We start from the raw sequence: 21,832 nt of genomic DNA, 5'->3' as shown, positions 1-21,832 counted from the left end.
AGAGGATTTGTCACTCTGGTTTGGAAATGCTGTCTCCAGTCCCCCTGGGAAAGTCGGCCAAAGACTTTCCCTGGCTTTGGCCGAGTGGATGGATTTTTGAACTAGGAAGTTCTGGGCTTTCTCATAGGCTGCTAAACCAGCTATTCAGTGTGGACTTCACTTGCCTGTATTTGCATTACCTAAATTTAGACTCCAGAATTAGTATTCTGTTGGAGGGGCCAGGAGAATAAACAGGTACATTCATGTTTTAATAACTCCCTAGGTGATTCTTACAAATACTGAAGATTGAAAACCATTCCCTAGAGGATTTTATTGTTGCACATGTAGGATGTCCTGCCAGCTCTTTAGCAAGAAGAGACAATGCCTTTTCCTGGAAAGGGATCTTTCTATTGTTAAAATAAGCACCTTGATTAGTAATTCTTGTAGTTGGAATGAGTTACAGGGAACCGTCATACCTAGATATCCGCATGAATAATGTATGCGTTGTGAGGATAAAGGGGTACAGTCTTTTGGCTGTAGCGTAATGGTTAGTAGCAATGACTCTGGAAACAGATGCCTTAGATATGAAATCTTTCTCCAACTTTTATTAGCCTAGTGACTTCATGAAGATAACTTTGTGACTCTGTGCCATCATCTGTAAAAAAAAAAAAAAAAAAAAAAAAAAAAAAAAAAACACCCTTCTTACAAGTTTGTTAGGAGACATATAGGTTGATAGATATCTAGCAGTTAAAATAGTGATTGGCACATAATAAACACTCCAATGTTAGATGTTGATTGTTATTACTTTGTTATTATTTTATTAACAATCATGATAACCACAATATCTAATACCGACTTAGAATATATATATTATATATATAATCACTTGTGATATTACTATCTTTTTATAATGTGCTCCCTCCCTTTTCTATTTTTTACCCTTTTCCTCTTTGAGGGCTGGAGCTATTTCTTACTGTATTTAATTGTTATTGTGCTGTTTTGTTTTGTTGTTTACATCTCCCTTACAACATTTGTAACTATTTGCCCAGAGTAAATACTAAATTTATGCTGGTTTTTCTTTAACTTTTCTTGGTGCAGAAAAGCATAATTTAATAAGACTTATGACCTTGTACAAGAATATGAGAGAATATTATATAGTCATTAAATGTAGAATCTATATGTAATGGCTTGTAAAATATGTGTAGCAAAACAAAGTAAAATCATAAATTTGAAAAACATTAAGACTTTAAGACAAAAATTTTTGTCTACTGAGTTCTCTTATGCCTCTCAAATATCTAACTGGGCATCTGGTATATAAAAGGATCTCAATTTTGTTGAATACATTTTTGTTTTTGTAAAATAAAATGAAGCTGTAAAAATCTAGAAAGATGTGGCTAAAATGTTACCACATTATGACTGAGGGTTTCAATTATCCTTAAAAATTTTCTGTATTTTCTGATTATTTTATGAACATAAACTTCTTGTATGATTTTTTTTAAATAATTGCAGGCTGAAAAAGGGATGATGAACTTAGCCTCATTATACTTAATTTTAGGTGACTGAATTTGACAAAATGTGTCTAATTGCTACGGTTGGTAGCTGGTTTTGATGACAAAGGTGGCAAGAAGATCACTCTTCTCTTCTGAATGTATAATAGCAGATATGTTCACTCCTTTCTTGAGTTTTCTTTTTCTTTTAATTACAGAAGAGACATATTTGAAGGTATTTGCACCAACAAGACCATATACAGTTTTTAGACATTCTGGTGACCTGTGCTTCCAACAAAGAGAATATATATGAATGAGTAGGTACATACATAGATAGCTGGCTAGATAGATATAAATATGTTTCAATTTAAATCTGACATTAGCTTGATCTTGATATTCATCTGTCTATGCATAGATATTAATATACGTACACACACATGCACTTAGTCATAGGTATACGTAGTAAGTCAAGCACTTACACTCTTCCTGTAACTCCTCACTCATGGAGGTGAGGTATTAAATGGTCTTCTGCTTAAATGGAAAAATCTTAAGGCAAAGGAAATTGGAGGAGAAGGTGAGAGACAGATACTGAGATACCGAGAGATGAAGAAAGAGAAAAGACAAAGTCAGAAACAGATAGTAAGTCAGAAACATGGAGATTCAGAGATACAAAAAGAATCACAGAAAAGAAAGGCAATGACCATGGAGAACTTGTAATCATCGATATTTTTAAAAAGTACCAAAGTGGAACATGAGCTTATAGTCACAATTTTTCCTAATATACTAATACACTTTTCTACATTTGGTGGAAGTTCTGAATTTTTGATTCACAGATGCTACACTGGGCTACTCAGTTACCCACGAAATGTGCACCAGATGCAGGGCACAGGCCACCCACGGTTTTTTTGCAAAGGTGTATTCACGTGGCTCCTGAATTTTCAAACTTTTTTTCTTTTTTGGCTCAGAGTGCATGTTACCTTTGAAACAGTATTCGCTGTAGTGCTTAAATTTCTAGGTCAAACCACAGAACGCCAGGGTTCTCGTTAGGGCTTATGCTGTGATTTTTGCGGTCAGGTGGGTTAGATACTTTACATGCTTATCCAAGCATCAAACTAGTATTGGCAGTTTCATTTCTGGTAAATAAATAAATAAACAAAAAAAAAAACTGTAGTTTAGAACTCATGCTGAAGAATAGTTGTAGTAGCCAAAACCTTGAATCTTTGTCCTTTTTTGACTCTCCAGAGCTACTGAACAAAAGGTAATTGGTATGTACCCAAGCCACATTGTACTTCTCTTCTTTATAGGAAAAGTGATTTTGTCACTTTTCCCTCTTTGAAAAAAAACAGCACAGGTAAACCATTGTGTATTCTTGCTGTCTGTAAAAGCTACATTTTGTTTAGCTGGGGCTGCTTAAAAGACTTACTCAAACAGCAATGTGTTTTACAAGAAACTGTTAACAATTGTTAACTTGGGCCATAAAACTGATGGTCTAGTACAGGAGTGGGCAAACTATGTCCTGTGGGGCAAATTTGGTTTGCTGCTTGTTTTTTTAATAAAGTTTTATTGGAACACAGCCACATTCATTTGTTTTTTTACGTATTGTCTATCGATGTTTCTGGGCTGTAACAGCAGTGTTGAGTAGCTGTAATAGTGACCGTATGTTCCACAAAGCCTAGAATCTTTGCGATCTGGCCCTTTACAGGAGAAGTTTGCTCACCTCTCTCCTAGATCATGAAGAAATTTTTAACTGTTCCTTTTATATTTGCCTGTGCTATTTTGAAATATTTTTGCTGTGTGTGTGCAATAAAACTATTAAAACATTTTAGATGACTGTTTGGCTGTCTACTGAGATTGTGCTCCTATGCATCCTCAGAAATCAGCAAATGTCTTATGAAACAACCTGAAAATACAGATGTCCTAGAATGGAGGTGAAGAGAACATTTAGAAGGACAATCTAGGTAAGAAATTTTGGTTGGCAGCATTAGCAAGTGAAATATTAACATGCATTGATATAGATTAAAGAAGATTTGATATAGATTGTGGGATATATTTTAGTGATCTTGGGAATCTAGAAAGGAAGGTGGGGAAAAGAACACTCAAGGAGGAAAATGCTAATGTTTCCAGCAATGGCAGTTGAGTGGATAATGGCATTATGCATTATGATAGGGGAAAGTCAGGGATGCGGGATGTGGAGTTGCCAGTAAGGAAGAGGAAATGCTGTTCGACTCTGCTTTTGTTTGTACTTTGCAAGGTAGATGGAGCCTCCAGTACCGCTGAGGGTAATTTTGTGTGTGCATGTGTTTGTGTGTCCACATATGCACTTACTTTCAGCTTGGCTACACTTGCTCATGAGAATATAGTCTATTATTTTCTTTGATGTCTTAGTCAATTTGGGCTGCTATAACAAAGTACCATAGACAGAGTGCCTTATAAATGACAGACATTGATTTTTTAGAGTTCTGGAGGCTGGGAAGTCTGAGATCACAGTGCTGGCAGATTTGGCGTTTGGTGAGGGTTCCCTTGCTGGTTCACAGACATCAACTTTCTGTAGCCTTACATGGCAGAAGGGGTGAAGGAGTCGTCCAGGGTCTCCTTTATAAAGGCACTTAATGCCATTCATGAGGGCTCTACCTTCGTGATCTAATCAACTGCCAATGCGCCACCCACCCCCCCCCCAATACAATCACGTTGGGAGTTAGAATTTCAATATGTGAAATTGAGAGGAACAAAAGCATTCAGTCTATGGCATCTGGCTTCTGGCCTTACTGCAGGATTTTAAATCAATGATGACCATACAGAAGCCCCTGATATGACTAACTCTTGTTGCCTGACTGAGTCCTGTGTGCTGAATAACCTTGGGGTTCCCTACAGTGTCTGCCCTGGATGTCAAATAACAAATCCCATGCTTAACCCTACAAGTCATTCTGAGCAGAAGTACAGGAGTAAGGACTTGTGCTATGAACTTTCCCTGAGGGGGAGAACGTGTTGATCAGATACATGGGCCAGCATATTCTTGAGCAAAGCCATTCTCAAGGTTGGTGAGGTCCACAATAAACTCATGATCTTCTCATGGTAGCACAGAGATGAGCTGCTACTGCTGAACCCTTGTATCATCTGGCTATCTCTCTGAAGCTTCCTGGATGAGGTGTACATTATTAATGCAGATGGTCAAGAAAAGTATGTGAATCAATGGCTGCTATAAACTTTATATGAGTTAAGTCAAGAGAATTGATGAATAATTGAATTACTGGATAAAATTGCTAAGCCAGTTCTATCCACCAAGTCTGTTACTACCAAAATCATTTCTGATGCATACCCACCCTTTCTTGAAATATCTAAATATGGCTCAGTTGTCATAAAAGACTACGTGTTTGTTCCATAACAAGGTTTTCTTTTTCACGTTAAAAAATAGACGGAATCAAAGTTTTCTGTCCAGTCCATTAAATTATCAGTCCTGTATACCAACAAATTCCTGAGGACTTTTAGAAAAAGGTTTGTTTGTTCAATTAGGAATGAATAAATAAATGAATTAGAAATGAAGGATGCTCCTCCATTAATTTTCTTCTCTTGCATCCTGCTTTCTTCAAATTTATCCTGCATGCAAGTATCTCAGGAAATAGGATTTGAGTTGGGGCTTGATGTAAGAGACTGAGAAGATGTGAGAAGTGGGTATAGAAAGAGCAATTAGAATGTGTGACTGACAGTTGACCAATGATTCACAGCAATGACATTTAATGCTCCATTGCTAATGGAAATTGTGAATGTGGCTAATGGAAAACCTAATTAAGAAAGCAGCTTAACAGACTCTGTAGAAAGCAAAAGTTTTGATTGAATTGAAGTGTTGCTATTAATAGTAATAGTAAACTACTAAAAGTCTAAGACTTTTTGGCAAAGACTTTCCTTCACTAATGGACAGTAACACGGTCTCACGTCTATTTTATACTGTTCCAGGATGTAATGAAGTTATTCCAAGAGTTAGCACCTCTGTATACTCAGGATCTCTGTCCAGTGAATCCCTTGCCATTCTAATGTGAGTAGTTGTGTTCCAGTTCAATTTCATTTCTTCTGAAAACAGACCACTGTTTTCTACTTTCTTGATGCTAGTATTCTCATGCTGCTGATTTCAGTACTTCACTGAGAGCATCAGTGTAAAACCCTGAGATTAAGTGCCAGTAGCTGGCTGAGTTCATTCCTACACACACTGACTGCTTGTGTGATAAAGTCTCTCACTTGCTCTCTCTCGTGCGCGCTCGCTCGCTCACTCTCCGCACTCCCCTGCCAAAGGCTCATCCTGATTAAAAATAATCCATTCTGTTCCTTTTGAAAATGCTTGCCTCCACATTTGACCTGAGTTGTGTGTTTGGATCCGTTGTTCTGTGAGAAGATCACATGGGGGCTAAACCTTAGAGCAGCCAACTTGCTTCCTTAAGGACATTGCTTTTGCAAAAAGTGATTGCAGACATCAGTAAAATTATATGAGGGGAGAGTAAAGCGGCTCATTACAGTGGAGTGGGGCTTACCTAGTTTACGAGCTCCATTTAATTAATTACTAAAGGCTAAGACATTTAGAGAAATTTTTAACAACATTGTATTAAGGTCAAAGTGAGAAAGATTGAGGTTTAAATGGCTCTAACCACTGTGTTGTTTCAAGAACTCTCTTGATTTGTGGAGGCAAACAGATGTGAGGTAAAGAGGCCTGGACTAAGGATACTGACTTCATATTCATTTTCTGCTGTTAATCGATTCTACAATCTCAAATATGGTACTACTCACAAATATGGAGATGAAAATACCCATTTCTTTGGTTGCGAGGAATTCAGAAGTTAGGAGAGCGGCTGGCACAGGGAGGGCTTAGCTCACTCCAGATGTCCAGTGAATGTTTGGTTCAATCTGTCAATCTTGTCTAGAGAATTTGTTCAGGAAATTTCTGAGTCAAGGAGTTTCGTAAGGTACCAGGAGACACTTGGTGACTGGAGAAGGATCTCAGAGCTGATCTAGGTAACTAGTTTTAGTTCTGATTTGTGATTGATTAGTTTGCAAATGAACTAATAGGCGAACTAATAGGCAAACTAATGCCCTTTTAGATAAGTCACTGAACCATTAGTTTCCTCATCTGGGATGCAAGCGTAATACTGCCGTCCAGTGTAGCATGGGCTCTGAGTGAGACTGCCTGAGTTTGATTCTCAGTCCTACCAGTTACTAAATGCTTACCTGGGCAAGTTACTGAAAATTCTTTGTGTATACTTTCTTATCTTTAAGCACAAAAATAATAGCCATTTCATTTGATTTTCAAGAGGCTGACATAAATCAGCACATTTAAAAGTATTCTAGCAGAGTGCCTGTCTCATGGTAGTTGCTCAATAAATGTTAATCAGCATGATTTGTATTTCTTTTGAACCCTGACTCAAGTAAAATCAGCAATCATCACAATTGGAATGCTGAGTACACTGCTAATTACAGATGTTAACACTATGACCATCTCCAAAGTAAAGGAAAATGTATCTAATGCTTCCAGTTTTATCTTACCTGACTTGTTTTCCTCTGTTGTTCTTTCCCCGGATTTCTGTGTAGCAGAGCAACAGCAACTACAGCAAGGCCAAACTGGCAGAAACCAAAGTCAAAAAGGACTGCCCTTCCTCCTTAGTCCTCTGTGTTTCTGGCTTTTCTTTGGCAGGAATGCTTCACATATTTCCTCAGGAGCCACGTACCTCTGAGCACAGGAGGTTTCCTGAAACCAGAGGTAAAAGGTTCCTGCTTTCATACAGCAGACTTATTTCCTCACTCAGGGAATCAGGTGTTGCTTCACCCATGTGGAAGTACATGGCCTTTCCCTTCCTGTTCCAGCGGTTCCCACTGTGTCAGCCTCAGACCCAGCCAACACAAGTGCCAGTGCTACATGGAGTGAGTCACTTTGAGCCGCCTGAGGGAACTCAAAGGGCTTCTCACAGAAAAAAGCTTAGGATAGGACTGTGGCCTCAGCTGTGACCCTTTTTCCTGGCAAGCTATAGCACTGGATGAAACATGAAGATGCCGCTTGCGGGAGGGTAGGCTAGCACAAAAGCCAAAGATGAAAGGAAAGTGGCCCTTACTTCTTTCTGTCTGCCATTCAGGGGTCTATCTCCCTGAACTACTGATATCCTAGCCTCATGTATGTGTTGTGTTAATTGAGTACCAGTGCTCAGAGCATTGGTTTGGAAATTAGTGATTCTGCCACTTTTCAGTTGTATTACTTCGGGCATTCACTTCATCTCTCTGAGCCTTAAATTTCTCATCTATATGTTGTGGATAGTCATGCCTGTCTTGACTGCTTGGCCAAATAAAAACTCAAGTTTTAAATTCTGAAACCTTAGGGTTCGAGAGCTGGGGAGGGAGTTTACATGTTTTCTAATGGAGCCATTATCTGTTGGAGGCATTCATTCCCCTCACCAGCATCCTAGGCAAATACCATCCTCTTGATTCAGTTGGAATGCTGACATGCCTGTGGAGCTGCCCTCGGGAGATCTGATTGTTAGAAACGTCTTCCTATGCCCTCTAGTAACTTTTATCTGTTTTGCCTCTGGACTCAACAATAAATGTCATTCCTAAACTGTTCTGCATATTGACAAATACTGTAAAAATATCATCACTTTTTTTTTTAAAGTTGTTGTCAAGTTATTGTCTCAGCTCCTTTACCTGCTCTGCCTTTTGGGATTTTTCTTTGGATTCATGAATGAAACAGGGCATGGCATTAGGTGTTTCTGAATGTTCTCAAGGGTCCTTGTGGGATTGGTTCTAAAAGCTTCCCTGATTATCTCTGGAGGCATTGAATATTACCAATAGTTTGAGTCCTAGAACCATGATTAGAAAAGCATGTTATTTTTTATTATGAACAAAATGGAGATGCATTAAATTTTAGTAAAATAAGAGACCTTGAAAACATGTAAATAATAAACGCTGTTTGTAACCCAGCTATTGCAAAAAAAAAACTATTTTAATACCTTATACCTTGATCGTGTTTCCACATGCATGATTATGTGCACACATGTGATTGTTGGAATTATACAACATATGTGGATCTGCATTTTGCTCTCTTACTATTATCTTATTTTCCCATGCCACTACCAATTATAAGTATTATCATGATGATTGCATCACAATATCTTAATGAATACACCATAATTTACCCAATGAACTCCCTATTTTAATCCCTAATTTGTGGTAAGTTTTCAGTAACATCAAGTCTATTCTCTTTGAGAAATGGAGAATACAACACCTCTAAATTCCCTCAGCAGGGTTTTATTTTCCAAGTGTTGGGGTAGTAACTTTACCCATTTCTTCTTTGCATAAGTGAGCATAGTTATGAGGACAAGTGGATCCGATCCCGTTAGAGCTGGAAAGCTGGAAAAAAATTTTAAAAAGCTGATGTGTGTTTATGTAAATACTACCTTTCAAATTTAAACTTAACATGTTTTGCTGGTGATCTTTATGACCAACAAGAAGTTTTTGGGTTGTTTCACTTACTGGTGGAACAATGGGCCCACCAAGGGCTTCAGCTGCCCCTTTCCTCTGATGTCAGGAATTTTCCTGGAAATTGAGTTTCTGTATCAGGAAGAACTTTTTTAATGCACTTGAACTCAGGGCCAAGAATCAAAGGTCCCAGGTGTGCCGTCCAGTCACATAATTTGGGCCCTAGTTTTTGTTAGTGCATAACTCGGGCAGCACAAAGGACAGCAAAAACTCAGACATGCTCATACAACTAGAACAGCTGTCTGTGGTGCTTGTTACGAGTGGCAGTACCCCTACTCCTCAGCAGACGTACAGAACCAATCGCCAAAATAAAAGGAATCAATTCTTTTTTTTTTTTTTTTTACAAGCACTGTAAGTGAAATATATCAGGAAAATATACTAAATAGATTGTGACTCACATAAATAAGTGATGTCTAGACAGCTAACTTAGTGTGAAAGACAATTGTCAATTGCTTTATCCTGTTCTCACACTGATACTGGAGTCCTGTAGGGTCTTAGATGTAGGGCTTTACTTCATCTTTGACAATTATCAAAAATCACAGAATTGGAAATACAAATAGCTCCATAAACCTATATAACAAGGCAGATAGAAGGGACCTTTCAACACAGAAGTGATCATTTTTGAAAGAGGCCTCTCATATCTCCCCAAAAGCATTACCACTAACAGAAGCAGCTGCATTCTTTCATCATGGCCAATACCAACTTTGTGGAATGGATGTAAACTTCGCCATATCTTTTGGGGAGTGGCTAGTTTGAGATAATGGCATATAGTTGACTTTTAAAACAAATCAAAACAAAACCAACCAGAACGTTCTGGTTGCTTAGACTCAGTTGAGTTCTCAGAAAGCCAACACAAGGGAAGTCCAGACCCATTCTCATTCCATCTGTGCTTCATCTCTAGTCCAGAAAAAAAAAAAAATGTTAACTTCATTGGTCCTGATGCACTGGGATGTTTCCAGCAGACTGTTTGTCTCCTGGCTTTTCTGATGTCATAGGTTTCTGTTTTTGCAGAGGAGAACTTCCTAAGCATGTTCCTCATGTGCCTATTAAGATAGATGAAAAGTAACCTACCAAGATGACCCCCTGGTCTTGGTAGTGAGAGTGCCTGTATCTGGTAGGCAGATCCTCATGGTGGTAGGTTATAATAAAAAGGAGTGAAGGTACTTCATCATTCCTTTCCCCACGGTGTAACTTTAATGAACAGGAATTGCCAGACCATTAAACTACTAACTTTGGTCCAAACACAGACAAAAGGGATGGTTAGAATTATCTTGTTAAAAATCAGAAAAGGAGAAAGTATGTGGATCACAGGTAGGGGAGACTTATGATTAGTCATCTTTACACGTCATGTTTTACAAAATTTAGAATTACAGGCATCCTGAGTCTCAGTTGTAGACCATTTGTAAACAAGCTTCTCAGCAAGAGAAACTCATCTAAGGAAACTCCCATAATGCTATTAGCGGATTTCTCAGCAGAAACCTTGCAGGCTAGAAAAGTGGGAGAATAAATTGCTAAAAGAAAAAGCAGGAAGAAAAACTATCAACCAAAAACTCTATATCTGGAAGAGTTGTCTTTCAGAAATAAGAACATTTCCAGACAAAAGCTGAGGAAGTTGATCACCACTAGACCTAACTTACAAGAAATACTAAAGGCAAGTGAAAGCTGAAAGTAAAGGGAATAAAGGGAAATTAAGCTAAAATGAAAGAATGTTATTTAACAAGAAAATATATAAAATTCCAAAACTCACTGGTAAGTGTAGTGTCAATTTCAGAATATTATATAATGGTTGTGTGTAAATCACCTAACTCACATAAAGATTAAAAGACAAATATTGAAAGTAATTGTAGGTACAATAATTTGTTAATGGATACACACAATATATAAAATATGAATTTTGACATAAATATAAAATGTGGGTGGAAGGTAAAAGATATAATTTTTGTATGTGTTGGAATTTAAGTTTTTAACAGCTTTACATAAGCTGTTATAGCTAAAAGATGTTTTATGTACGTCTCATAAACACACACAAACTCTAATGGATACACTAAAGATAAAGGAATCCAAATATACTGATATAGTTTGGATATCTGTCCCCTCCACATGTCAAGTTGAAATCTGATCCCCCGTGTTAGAGGCTGGGCCTAAGAGGAGATGTGCAAGTCATGGGGGCAGATGCCTTTAGAACGGCATGGGGCGGTCCTAAAGGCAATGAATAAATTCTTACTCCATTAGTTCCTGTGAGAGCTGATTGGTTTTTTTTTGTTTTGTTTTTTATTTTTTTTCCTTATTTCCTTTCTTTTAATGTGTCAAAAACACACTTCAAGATATTCTTGTGAATACATATAAGCTGTGTCTCAGCATTCAGTACTATGCAAATAATTTTTCAATATGACAAAATGAAAAATTTACACACTTTACGGTAGCGCTTAATCTGAAATATATTGCTGATGTTAGGTCTAAAGAGCAATGACTCAACCAGAAAAAATAGTAAAGGCTGCCTTTTCCTTTTTAAAGTGCTTATTAGCTTTATATCCAAAAACAATGGTTTTTACAAATACATAATACGGAAAGGTGCTCAAAAAGTCACCACTTACAGAATTGAACATGTCATTTTCTAACTCTGCATGTGTACACTTGTTTTATCTGCGTTAATGAAGATTGCTTCAAATGGCTCTCAATCATATGCTTCAAATCAAGACAGTGCTAAGTTCCAGCAGCATGAACAGTGACAGCAGAACAAACCCCAGCACATTTTCAGTGGATCACAGCAGATCAGAGAAAGTGAGCTGATTGTTAAAAAGAATCTGCCACTTCCCCAACTCTTGCTTCCTCTTTCATTATGTGATCTCACATGCCAGCTCCCCTTCACCTCCCACCATGAGGGGAAGCAGCCTGAATCCTTCACCAGAAGCAGATGTTGACACCATGCTTCTTGTATAGCCTATAGAACCAGGAACAAAGGAAATTTATTTTCTTTATAAATTACCCAGCCTCAGGAATTCCTTGATAGCAACACAAATGGACTAAGACACATACTATTAAAGGAAATCATCAAGTAACAAGGTACGATAGTAAGAGAGCAAGAAAGGAACTACAAAATAGAGAGTAAACAATGAACAAAGTGGTAATAGTATCTATCAGTAAGTACCTTGAATGTAAATGGATTAAATTCTCCAATCAGAAACCATAGAGTGGATAAATGGATAAACTAAACAAAACAACAAAAAACCCAAACTCTGAACTATATATCGCCTTCAAGAAACTTACTTCAGCTATAAGGAAAAGCATATACTGAATATGAAGGAATGGAAAAAAACCTCATGCAAATGGAAAGCAAAAGGGAGCAGAGATAGATATACTTCAGACAGAATAAACGTTGTCACAAATTATAACAAGAGACAAAAATCATTATATAATACTAAAGGGGTCAATTAATTACAAGGATATTATAAATATACATTCAGCATTGGAGCAACTAAATAAAGCAAATATTAGCAGGTTGGAAGGCAGAAATAAACAGCAATGCAATAGAATATTTTGCACACAGAATATTCTCCAAGATTATATGTTACATCACATAATAAACCTTAGCAAATTTAAGAAGACTGAAATCATATCTGGTGTCTTTTCCAGGCACAGTGGCATAAAACTAGAAATCAGTAACTGAAAGAAAATAGAAATTGTCACAAATAAGTGGAAATTAAGCAAGACACTCCTGAAAAAATCAGTGAATCAAAGAATAAGTCAAAAGTGATATCAAAAATACCTTTAGACAAACAAAATTGGAAACACAACATTCTAATCTATGGAATTCATCAAAAGTAGGTCTAGGAGAAATATTCATAGCAATAAATAGTTACACTAAGAAAAAAGAAAAAAAGTCAAGGAACAACCTAACTTTATACCACAAGGAACAAAAATAAGTACAAAGCCAGGAGAAGGAAGGTGATAACAAAATTCAGAGCACAAATAAGATAGAGACTAGAAAAAAAATAAATGGAATTAAGAAATGGCATTTAAAAAAAAAAACAATTGACTAAACTTTAGCAAGAAAAACAAGACACAAATAAAATCGGATATGAGAAAGGAGATATTACAACTGATACCATCACAATACAAAGGATCATAAGACTACTATGAACAATTTTACACCAGCAAATTGGATAACCTAGAAGACACGGATAAATTGCTAGAAATATTCATCCTACCAAGACTGAATCATGAATGAATGGAAAATCTTAACAGACCAATAATAATAAGTAGGACTGAATCAATAATCACAAACCTCTCAACAAAGAAAAGCCCAAGATTAATGGCTTCACTGCTGAGTTCTATCAAACTTTTAAGGAAGAATTAACATCAATTTCTCTCAAGCCCTTATGAAAATTCAAGAGGGACACTTCCAAACTTATTTTACAAGGCCAGCATTACTCTGATGCCAAAGCCAAACAAGGAATACTACCTGAAAAGTATAAGCCAATATCCCTGATGAACATGTATACCAAAGTCCTCAATAAAATACTAGAGAACAGAACTCAACAGCACATTAAAAGTTTCTTATACTATGATCAAGTGAAACTTATTTTTGGAATGCAAGAATTGTTCAACATATGCTAATCAATAAAATGATACACCATATTTACCAAACGATTTATAAAAATCATATGGTCAACTTAATAGATGAAGAATTGTGACAAATTAAACATCCTTTCATGATAAAAACACTAAATTAGACTTAAAATAAATGGACCTCAAGACAATGAAGGTCATGTATGACATACCCACAGCTAATACCATCATCAATAGTAAAAGACTAAAAGCTTTTCCTCCTGAACGAGGAACAAAACCAGAATGCTCACTTTTGCCACTTCTATTCAAAATAGTTTTGTAAGTCCTAGAAAATTAACCAAGAAAAAGAAAAGCCATCCAAATTAGAAAGGAAGAAATATTGTCTCTGTTTAGATGACATGATCTTAAAGGTAGGAAACCCTAAAGACTCAACCAAAAACTGTTAATACTAATTCAGTAAAGTTATAGGCCATAAAATCAACATAAAAATCAGTTGTATTTCTATACAACAATAACAAACTTACTGAAAGTAAAATTGAGAAAGCAATCCCATTTACAGCAGCATGAAAAACCACAAAATCTGTAGAAATAAACATAATCAAGGGGGTGAAATATCTTTACACCAAAAACTATAAAGTGATGATGAAAGGAATTGAAGAATACAGAAATAAATGGAACAACAGCCCATGCACAGGAATTGGAAGAATTAATGTTGCTAAAATGTCCATGCTTCTCAAGGGACCTACAGATTCAATGCAATCCCTATGAAAATCCCATTGGCATTTTTCACAGGGAAAAAAAAATCTGCAAATTTGTATAGAACCACAAACGACCCTGACTAGCCAAGTCAGTAATGAGAAAGTAGAAGGAAGCTGGTTATCTTTTACTGATTGATTTCAAACCATATTACCAACCTATAGTAACTTTAAAAGTATGTACTGGTATAAAACCAGACACAAAGAGCATTGAGACAGGACAGAGAGCCCAGAAATAAACCCACAAGTATACAGTCAGCTAGTCTTTGACAGAAAGCTAATGCAAAATGTAGGATGATCTCTTAAATAAATGGTGTTGGGAAAACTAGATTTCCACATACCAAAAATATAAATGGACTCCTATATTACAGCACTTCCAAAGATTTACTCCAAACTGATAAAAGACTTAAAAGTAAGACTGAAAAAATGTGAAATTCCAAGGAGAAAACATAGGGGAAAAATTCTTTGGCATTAGTCTTGTCAATTATTTTATTTTATAACTTATTATGACACCAAAGACAAGAACAACAAATGTAAAAATAAGTGGAACTTTATCAAACTAATAAGCTTCTGCATAGCAAAGGAAACAACAAAATGAAAAGGCAATCTATGGAATGGGAGAGAATATTTGCAAACTATATATCCAATAATGGGTTAATTTCCAAAATATGTAAGATACTCATACAATTCCATAGCAAATACAGACAAATCATCTGATTAGAAACTGAGCAAAGGACCTAACAGACATCGCCCAAAAAAAGACATACAAATGATCAATGAGTACATGAAAAGGTGCTCAGCATTACTACTCAAACACAAATCAAAACCATAATGAGATAACGTCTCACATCTGTGTGGATGACTTTTATCAAAAAGACAGATAAATGTTAGCAAGGATGTAGAGAAAAGGGAACCTTTGTGTTACTGTTGGGTATGTAAATTGGTATAGCCATTCTGAAAAGCAGCATGAAGTTTTCTTAAAAAAATAGGGGGGGAAAAAAAACTACGATTAAATCCAACAATCTCACTTCTCTGTATTCTTCATATAAAGCCAAAGGAAATGAAGTTAATTTCCCTAATGGACATCTGCAGTCCCATGTTAATTGCAGCATTATTCACAGCAGCCAGGATATTGAAACAATCTTAGTCTCCATCAGTGGACAAATGGATTAAAAAAATTTTATACACATATGCCCCAATGCAATATTACTTTTATAAAAAGCAAATATGTAATTTTTGACAACATAAATAAACCCGAAGGACATTATTCTTAGAGACAGAAGCCAGAGAAGGACAATACATAGTATGACTTGTTTGTGGAATCAAAAACCAACAAAAAAAAAAACTCCAACTCTTTAAAACAGCATGAAATAGAAGGATGATTGCTAAGTACAAAGGGTGATGGAAATGGAGAGAGATGTAGGAGAAAGGGTACAAACTTTCAATTATAAGAAGAATAGTTCTGAGGATCTAGCATATAGCATGGGTGACTACAGATAATATTATACTTGAAATTTGCTAGATCTTAAGTATTCTCACCAAAAAAAACCAAAGATAACTATATGAGGAGAGAGATGTGTTAATTAACTTGATTGTTGCAATTATTTCACAATGTATATGCATATGTTACTACATTGTACACTTTAAATAGGTACAATCTTATTTGTCAATTATACCTCAATAAAGCTGGGGAAGGAGGGAAAGCATTTTTTTCTTTTCTTTGCTTGGACACCTGCAAGAAGCATTCCTATCCTTCGTTCCCTAAGTATTGTGAGGTGGTTGGATTTTGAGTAGGAGATGAAGAAACTAGGCTTTCGTCAGAGCAGGAGCCACAGCTAAGTTTGAGCATCCCTCCATTGAAGGGATTAAGTTTGAACATCCCACCATTGAAGTTTTGTTTCTTACAAAACCTGTAGATGGACTTCAGGGCCATTAGCCTATTGCAAATGTCCAATTGTTACCTTCGTTTTCTGAAGCATAAAAGAAAAGAGAAGCAGATTGCTTTATCATTTGCCCAGTTTTCCCATGGAGGAGAAGAGAGGCAAGTAAGTTAACCTCTTGTCACATCACCAGAAATCCATGGAACTCTTCACAAAAATAGCTGCTCACTCCAGAGTCTGGATGTCAGTCAGCAGAGAGTAACAGGTCTCAAAAACCCATTCTGTAAAGGGTATTGGTGCCAAAGAGATGGAAGGCTCAATGACCTGGGCATAGTTGCATGAATAGGTAGGTGTTCCAAGTAAGAACAGAGCCATCAGGGCTGGTATAGTCAGCACAGACCAGAAAAAAGGACTCAAATAGGAAGATGGGGTCAGAGGCAAAAATTCTGAAGGCAGAGCAAAGTAGGTGGTCATAAGTTCCATATATAAAGGAAATAACTCCCAGAAGTCAAAAGGGCCGGGCCAAGCCAACAGGTGAGTCCAGGAATAAGGAATTCTTTTAATCTGAGTTAGTCACTTGCTTCATTCCAGAAGCATTTGTTTATCTATTAATAGTAAGGCATAGAAGTACCAGTTTAGGTCTTATGGCTTTTTATATGGAGGTACTAAATAATGAAATGGCAGAGTAGAACCCTAAAACTTTACCAGTTTGGGGTTATATTTGTAGCCAACCTGGGGAAGCTTTTAAAGTTATGTCTCAGAATAGCAGCCTAAATTTTGATACATGATAGGTCATTTTTAGAATATTTTTTATTTTTACTTGCTTGCACCTCAAATTTATTTCAGTAGGTTACACTAAGGGAGGCTTCTCCTCGAACATTTTTAAAGACCAATCCATAATTTGTTTGTACTTCCTTTAAAAACCTGGAAACCTCCCCTTTGGGCTTGGGCAATTGTCTGTTATTCTGAAACTCCTCCTATCCCACATGTTCAAGAAATGTGAGCCCTGAATGGTAGTTGACTTGAAGTTTAAACAGATCATAACTCAAGTGTGAAAGCAACTCTCCTGTTTGCTCACCAGGCTGTTAAGCCTGCCATTTCCAAAGGCAGCCTGCAAGGCAGGCTGGTTAAGCCCAAGAAACAAAAAATGTCCAGTTACCCTACTTGTCTGAAGCTTTTTGCCTGGACCTTGCCATCAGTTAGCATTTAAGTCAGAGAAATAAAGTAGATGGCATGACCCGATGAAGATGGAAGATCACAACAAAATTGTTAATAAGCAAGATCTCAAAGGGATAACTCAGGAATAAAAATGTAATATGAAAGAAATGTTCTTCCTCATTTGTATATAAATAATTTTTCAAAAAAAAAATTGGAGAAAATGGTCATTAAAGTCATAAAATAAATCCAGATGAGCAAATCCTATTTCTTTGACTCATTACTTTATTCTTTTCTAAGTTTTATATACAAGTTCAGCAATTAGTACCTGTCTAGCACTGAGGGTTCTGGCTTCTCAAAAATTATTATTATTTTGACAGTCTCACTGTTGCTGCCACTGGAGTGCAGTGGGCTGACATAGCTCACTGCAACCTCCACCTCTGAGACTCAAGAGATCCTCCCACCTCAGCCTCCCTAGTACCTGGGACTACAGATGCACGCCACAAACCCAGCTAATTTTTGCACTTTTTGCAGAGACGAGATTTCACCATGTTGCCCAGGCTGCTCTCAAACTCCTGAACTCAAGCTATCCACCTTCCTTGGCCTACCAAAGTGCATGGATTACAGGAATGAGCCACCATGCCTGGCCTTGACAATTATTATCAGTTATCCTTCATCACATGATTCTGAGTGGGAAATTGTAACAGTATAGTGGAATGAAAAATGGCCTCCCTCTATCCTTCCACGTTCTTTGGGCTACAAATTAAATTGACATAAGAAAGATTAACAGGAGTAAAACTGTATTCAATTATGTATGTATGCACAGGGGTCCGACAGAACATGAGCCTTAAAAGTCACATGATTGAAGCTTCTACAGCATCCTGAGCAACAGAAGGGAATAGGAGCTTTGGACTTCTGAGGGATGGTTGGTGGTGACATAAGTTATAGGAGAGAGAGGGAAGGAAATGTTTGGTGAATAAAGGTTATATCTTGTTTGCAATTAACTTTTACTATCTGAGGGATTTTTTATCTTCAGCAGTCCTCTTTTTAATACAGGTACTTTTAAGAATATACTCTTCCTTTATGGATATAAATTTATTTTACAATAGGACAGCTTTTCAGGGATACTCCTTTACCTGCCATTTACCAGAATAAGCAGCTCAAAACTGCCAAATAAATATATTTCGGGGTGGTATATTCTGGTCCCCTATAGTCATATTTTGGGGGTATGTTCATACTTTGGTGTCTCCTGAGCCTCAACAGTACTCCATCTGAAATTTCCCCAAGAAGTTTTAAAATCCAGAAACTGAGTTGGTAAACTATCTAATAACCTATTGAAGAGGCATTTCTATGGCAACAAAAGGAAAGTTAATAATTGGAGCAGACTATAAATCATGTTTCTGAGTCTGTAGGGCAGCCAGTCAAGACTTCTAAACTGTAGGTTAAAAGTATCTTTTGGTGTCTAAATGTCTCTGGTGATGTCTGAGTGGCCCACAGGGCAACAGGCACAAAGGTTTTCCATATAAAAGTTGTGATCTCTGTAATGTTCATCTCTGTAATGTTCATATCAAGTCATCCAGCTTCAGCATGCAGGGCTTCAGGAAAAGGGCGATTTTTGTTCTTAGTCATACTAAGTGAGAAAGGCGGGAGAAAAATGTAAATATTTGAAGAATTCTAGGCAAATACTGGAGAAATTCAGGATCCAGTCCACTTTAAAAGGTTGAATAACAAAACCTCAAAGAACAGGATTAAAATCTATTAATAGCTACAATATAGGTAGGCTTATACTGAAGCAAAATTTCCCTCTATAGTCACCCCCAATTTTACCAAAGATAATCACAGTAAGACTAGTTTGTTTGTAAGATAACTTTAATCTCATGAAACTTGGCCTGATTATTTACATAAAAGAAGCAAGAATAGTGATTGTTTAATGTAGGCTTTTTAATGTAACAATATAAAGTTTTTTACCCCTTAAATTTTTAATTTTTATGGGTACGTAGTAAGTGTATGTATTTAGGTACGTGGGATTTTAATACAGGCATACAATATATAATATACCCATCAGGGTAAATAGGATATCCATCACCTCAAGCTTTCATTATTTCTTTGTGTCAGAAACATTCCATTTGTACTCCCTCAATTCTAAAATGTGCAACAAATTATTCTGGACTGTAGTCACCCTGTTGTGCTATCAAATATGAGATCTTATGCATGGTATTTAACTATATTTTTGTGCCTATTAACCATCTCCACTCCCCCACCATCCCTATCTACCATGGTCAGCCTCTGGGTAACCATCGTTCTACTATCTCCATCTGTTACATTGTTTTAATTTTTAGTTCCCACAAATGAGTTAAAACGTGCAAAGTTTGTCTTTCTATGCCTGGCTTATTTCACTTAAAATGTCATCCAGTTCCAACTATGTTGTTGCAAATGACAGGATCTCATTCTTTTTATGACTAAATAGCACTCCATTTTGTGTATGTGCCACATTTTCTTTATCCATTCTTCTATTGATGGACACTTAGGTTGCTTCCAAATCTTGGCTATTGTGAATTGTGCTGCAGTAAACATGGGAGTACACATATCTCTTCCATATACTGATTTCCTTTCTTTTGGGTATATACCTAGAAGAGGGTTTTGTTCTATTTTTAGTTTTTGAGGAGCCTCCATTCTGTGCTCCATAGTGTCTATATTAATTTACATTCCCACCAACAGTGTACAAGGGTTCTCTTTTCTCCACATCCTTGCTAGCATTCATTATTGCCTGTCTTTTGGATAAAAGCCAATTTAACTGGGGTGAGATAACTCATTTTAGTTTGGATTTGCATTTTTCTGATCAGTGATGTTTAGCACCTTTTCATATACCCATTTGCCATTTGTGTGTCTTTTGCGAAATATCTGTTAGATCTTTTGCCCATTGTTTAACTGGATTGTTAGATTTTTTTCCTATTGAGTTGTTTTGGGCTCCTTGTATATTCTGATTATTAATCCGTTGTCAGATGGATAGTGTGCAAAAATTTTCTTCCATTATGTGGGTTGCTTCTTCACTCTATTGACTGTTTCCTTCACTGTGCAGAAGCTTTTTAATGTGATTTAATCCCATTTGTCCATGTTTGCTTTATTTGCATGTGCTTTTGGAATATTACTCAAATATTTGCTCAGACCAATGTCCTGGAGAATTTCCCCAAGGATTTTGTCTAGTAATTTCATATTTTCCGGTCTTAGATTTAAGTCTTTAATCCACTTGGATTAGATTTTATATGGTGAAAGATGGGGTATAGTTTTATTTTTCTGCATATGAACATTTAGTTTTTGCAGCAACATTTATTAAAGAGACTGTCCTTTCCTCAATGTATATTGTTGACATCTTTGTTGAAAATGAGTTCACTGTAGATATATGGATCTATTTCTGGATATTCTTTTCTGTTCCGTTATGTATGTGTATGTGTTTTCTATGCCAGTACCATGCTGTTTTGGTGACTATAGTTCTGTAGCATAATTTGAAGTCACACAAAGTGATTCCTCCAGTTTTGTTTATTTTGCTAAAAATGGTTTTGGGTATTCTGGGTCTTTTGTGGTTCCATATAAATTTTAGGATTGTTTTTTATATTTCTGTGAAGAATGTCCATTGGTACTTTGATAGTGATTTCATTGAATCTGTAGTTTGCTTTGATTAGTATGGACATTTTAACAATATTGATTGCTTCCAATACATGAACATGGAATATCTTCATTTTTTTGTGCTCTCCTCAATTTCCTGCATCAATGTTTTATAGCTTTTATTGTAGAGAACTTTCACTCCTTTGGTTGAGTTTATTTATAGGTATTTTATTTTATTTGTAGCTATTGTGAAGGGGATTTACTGTCTTGATTTTTTAGATTTTTTCACTGTTGGCATATAGAAATGCTACTGATTTTTGTATGTTGGTTTTGTATCCTGCAACTTTACTGAATTTGCCAGTTGTAATAATTTTTTATTGAATCTTTAGTCTTTTTCAAATATAAGATCATATAATCTGCAAACAAAGAATTTTACTTCTTCCTCCCTAATTTGAAAGCCATTTATTTATTTCTCTTGTCTGATTGCTCTAGCTGTGACTTCCAATACTATGTTGAATAACATTGGTGAAAATGGGCATCCTTCTCTCCTTCCAGATATTAGAGGAAAGGCTTTCAATTTTTCTTCATTCAATATGATACTAGCTGTGGCTTCGTCATAGATGGCTTTTACTATGTTGAAATGTTTCTTCTATAACCAGTGTATTAGTCCATTTTCACACTACTATAAAGAACTGTCCAAGACTGGGTAATTTATAAAGGAAAGAGGTTCAACTGACTCACAATTCAGCATGGCTGGGGGAGGCCTCAGGAAACTTACAATCATGGTAGAAGGTGAAGTGGAACCTTCTTCACAAGGCAGCAGGAAGTAAAAGTGACAAACAAAGTGGGAAGAGCCCCTTACACGACCATCAAATCTCATGAGAACTCACTATCACAA

The 21,832-nt window shown here is 36.5% G+C and overlaps 1 long non-coding RNA gene across 1 annotated transcript; it reads left to right on the top strand.

Moving 5' to 3' along the window:
- Nucleotides 1-2,952: 2,952 nt before the first annotated feature.
- Nucleotides 2,953-19,276, top strand: LOC134807204 (uncharacterized). The gene is made up of 3 exons (XR_010147012.1): nt 2,953-3,424; nt 5,418-5,496; nt 7,038-19,276. It is a non-coding gene; the product is annotated as an uncharacterized LOC134807204 (long non-coding RNA).
- The last annotated feature ends 2,556 nt before the right edge of the window (nt 19,277-21,832 follow it).

This window comes from Pan troglodytes, chromosome 8 (genome assembly GCF_028858775.2).
Source record: "Pan troglodytes isolate AG18354 chromosome 8, NHGRI_mPanTro3-v2.0_pri, whole genome shotgun sequence".
Taxonomy (NCBI): Eukaryota; Metazoa; Chordata; class Mammalia; order Primates; family Hominidae; genus Pan; species Pan troglodytes.
Note: the sequence above shows the minus strand (reverse complement) of the source record. Positions and strands in the feature narration are given on the sequence as shown.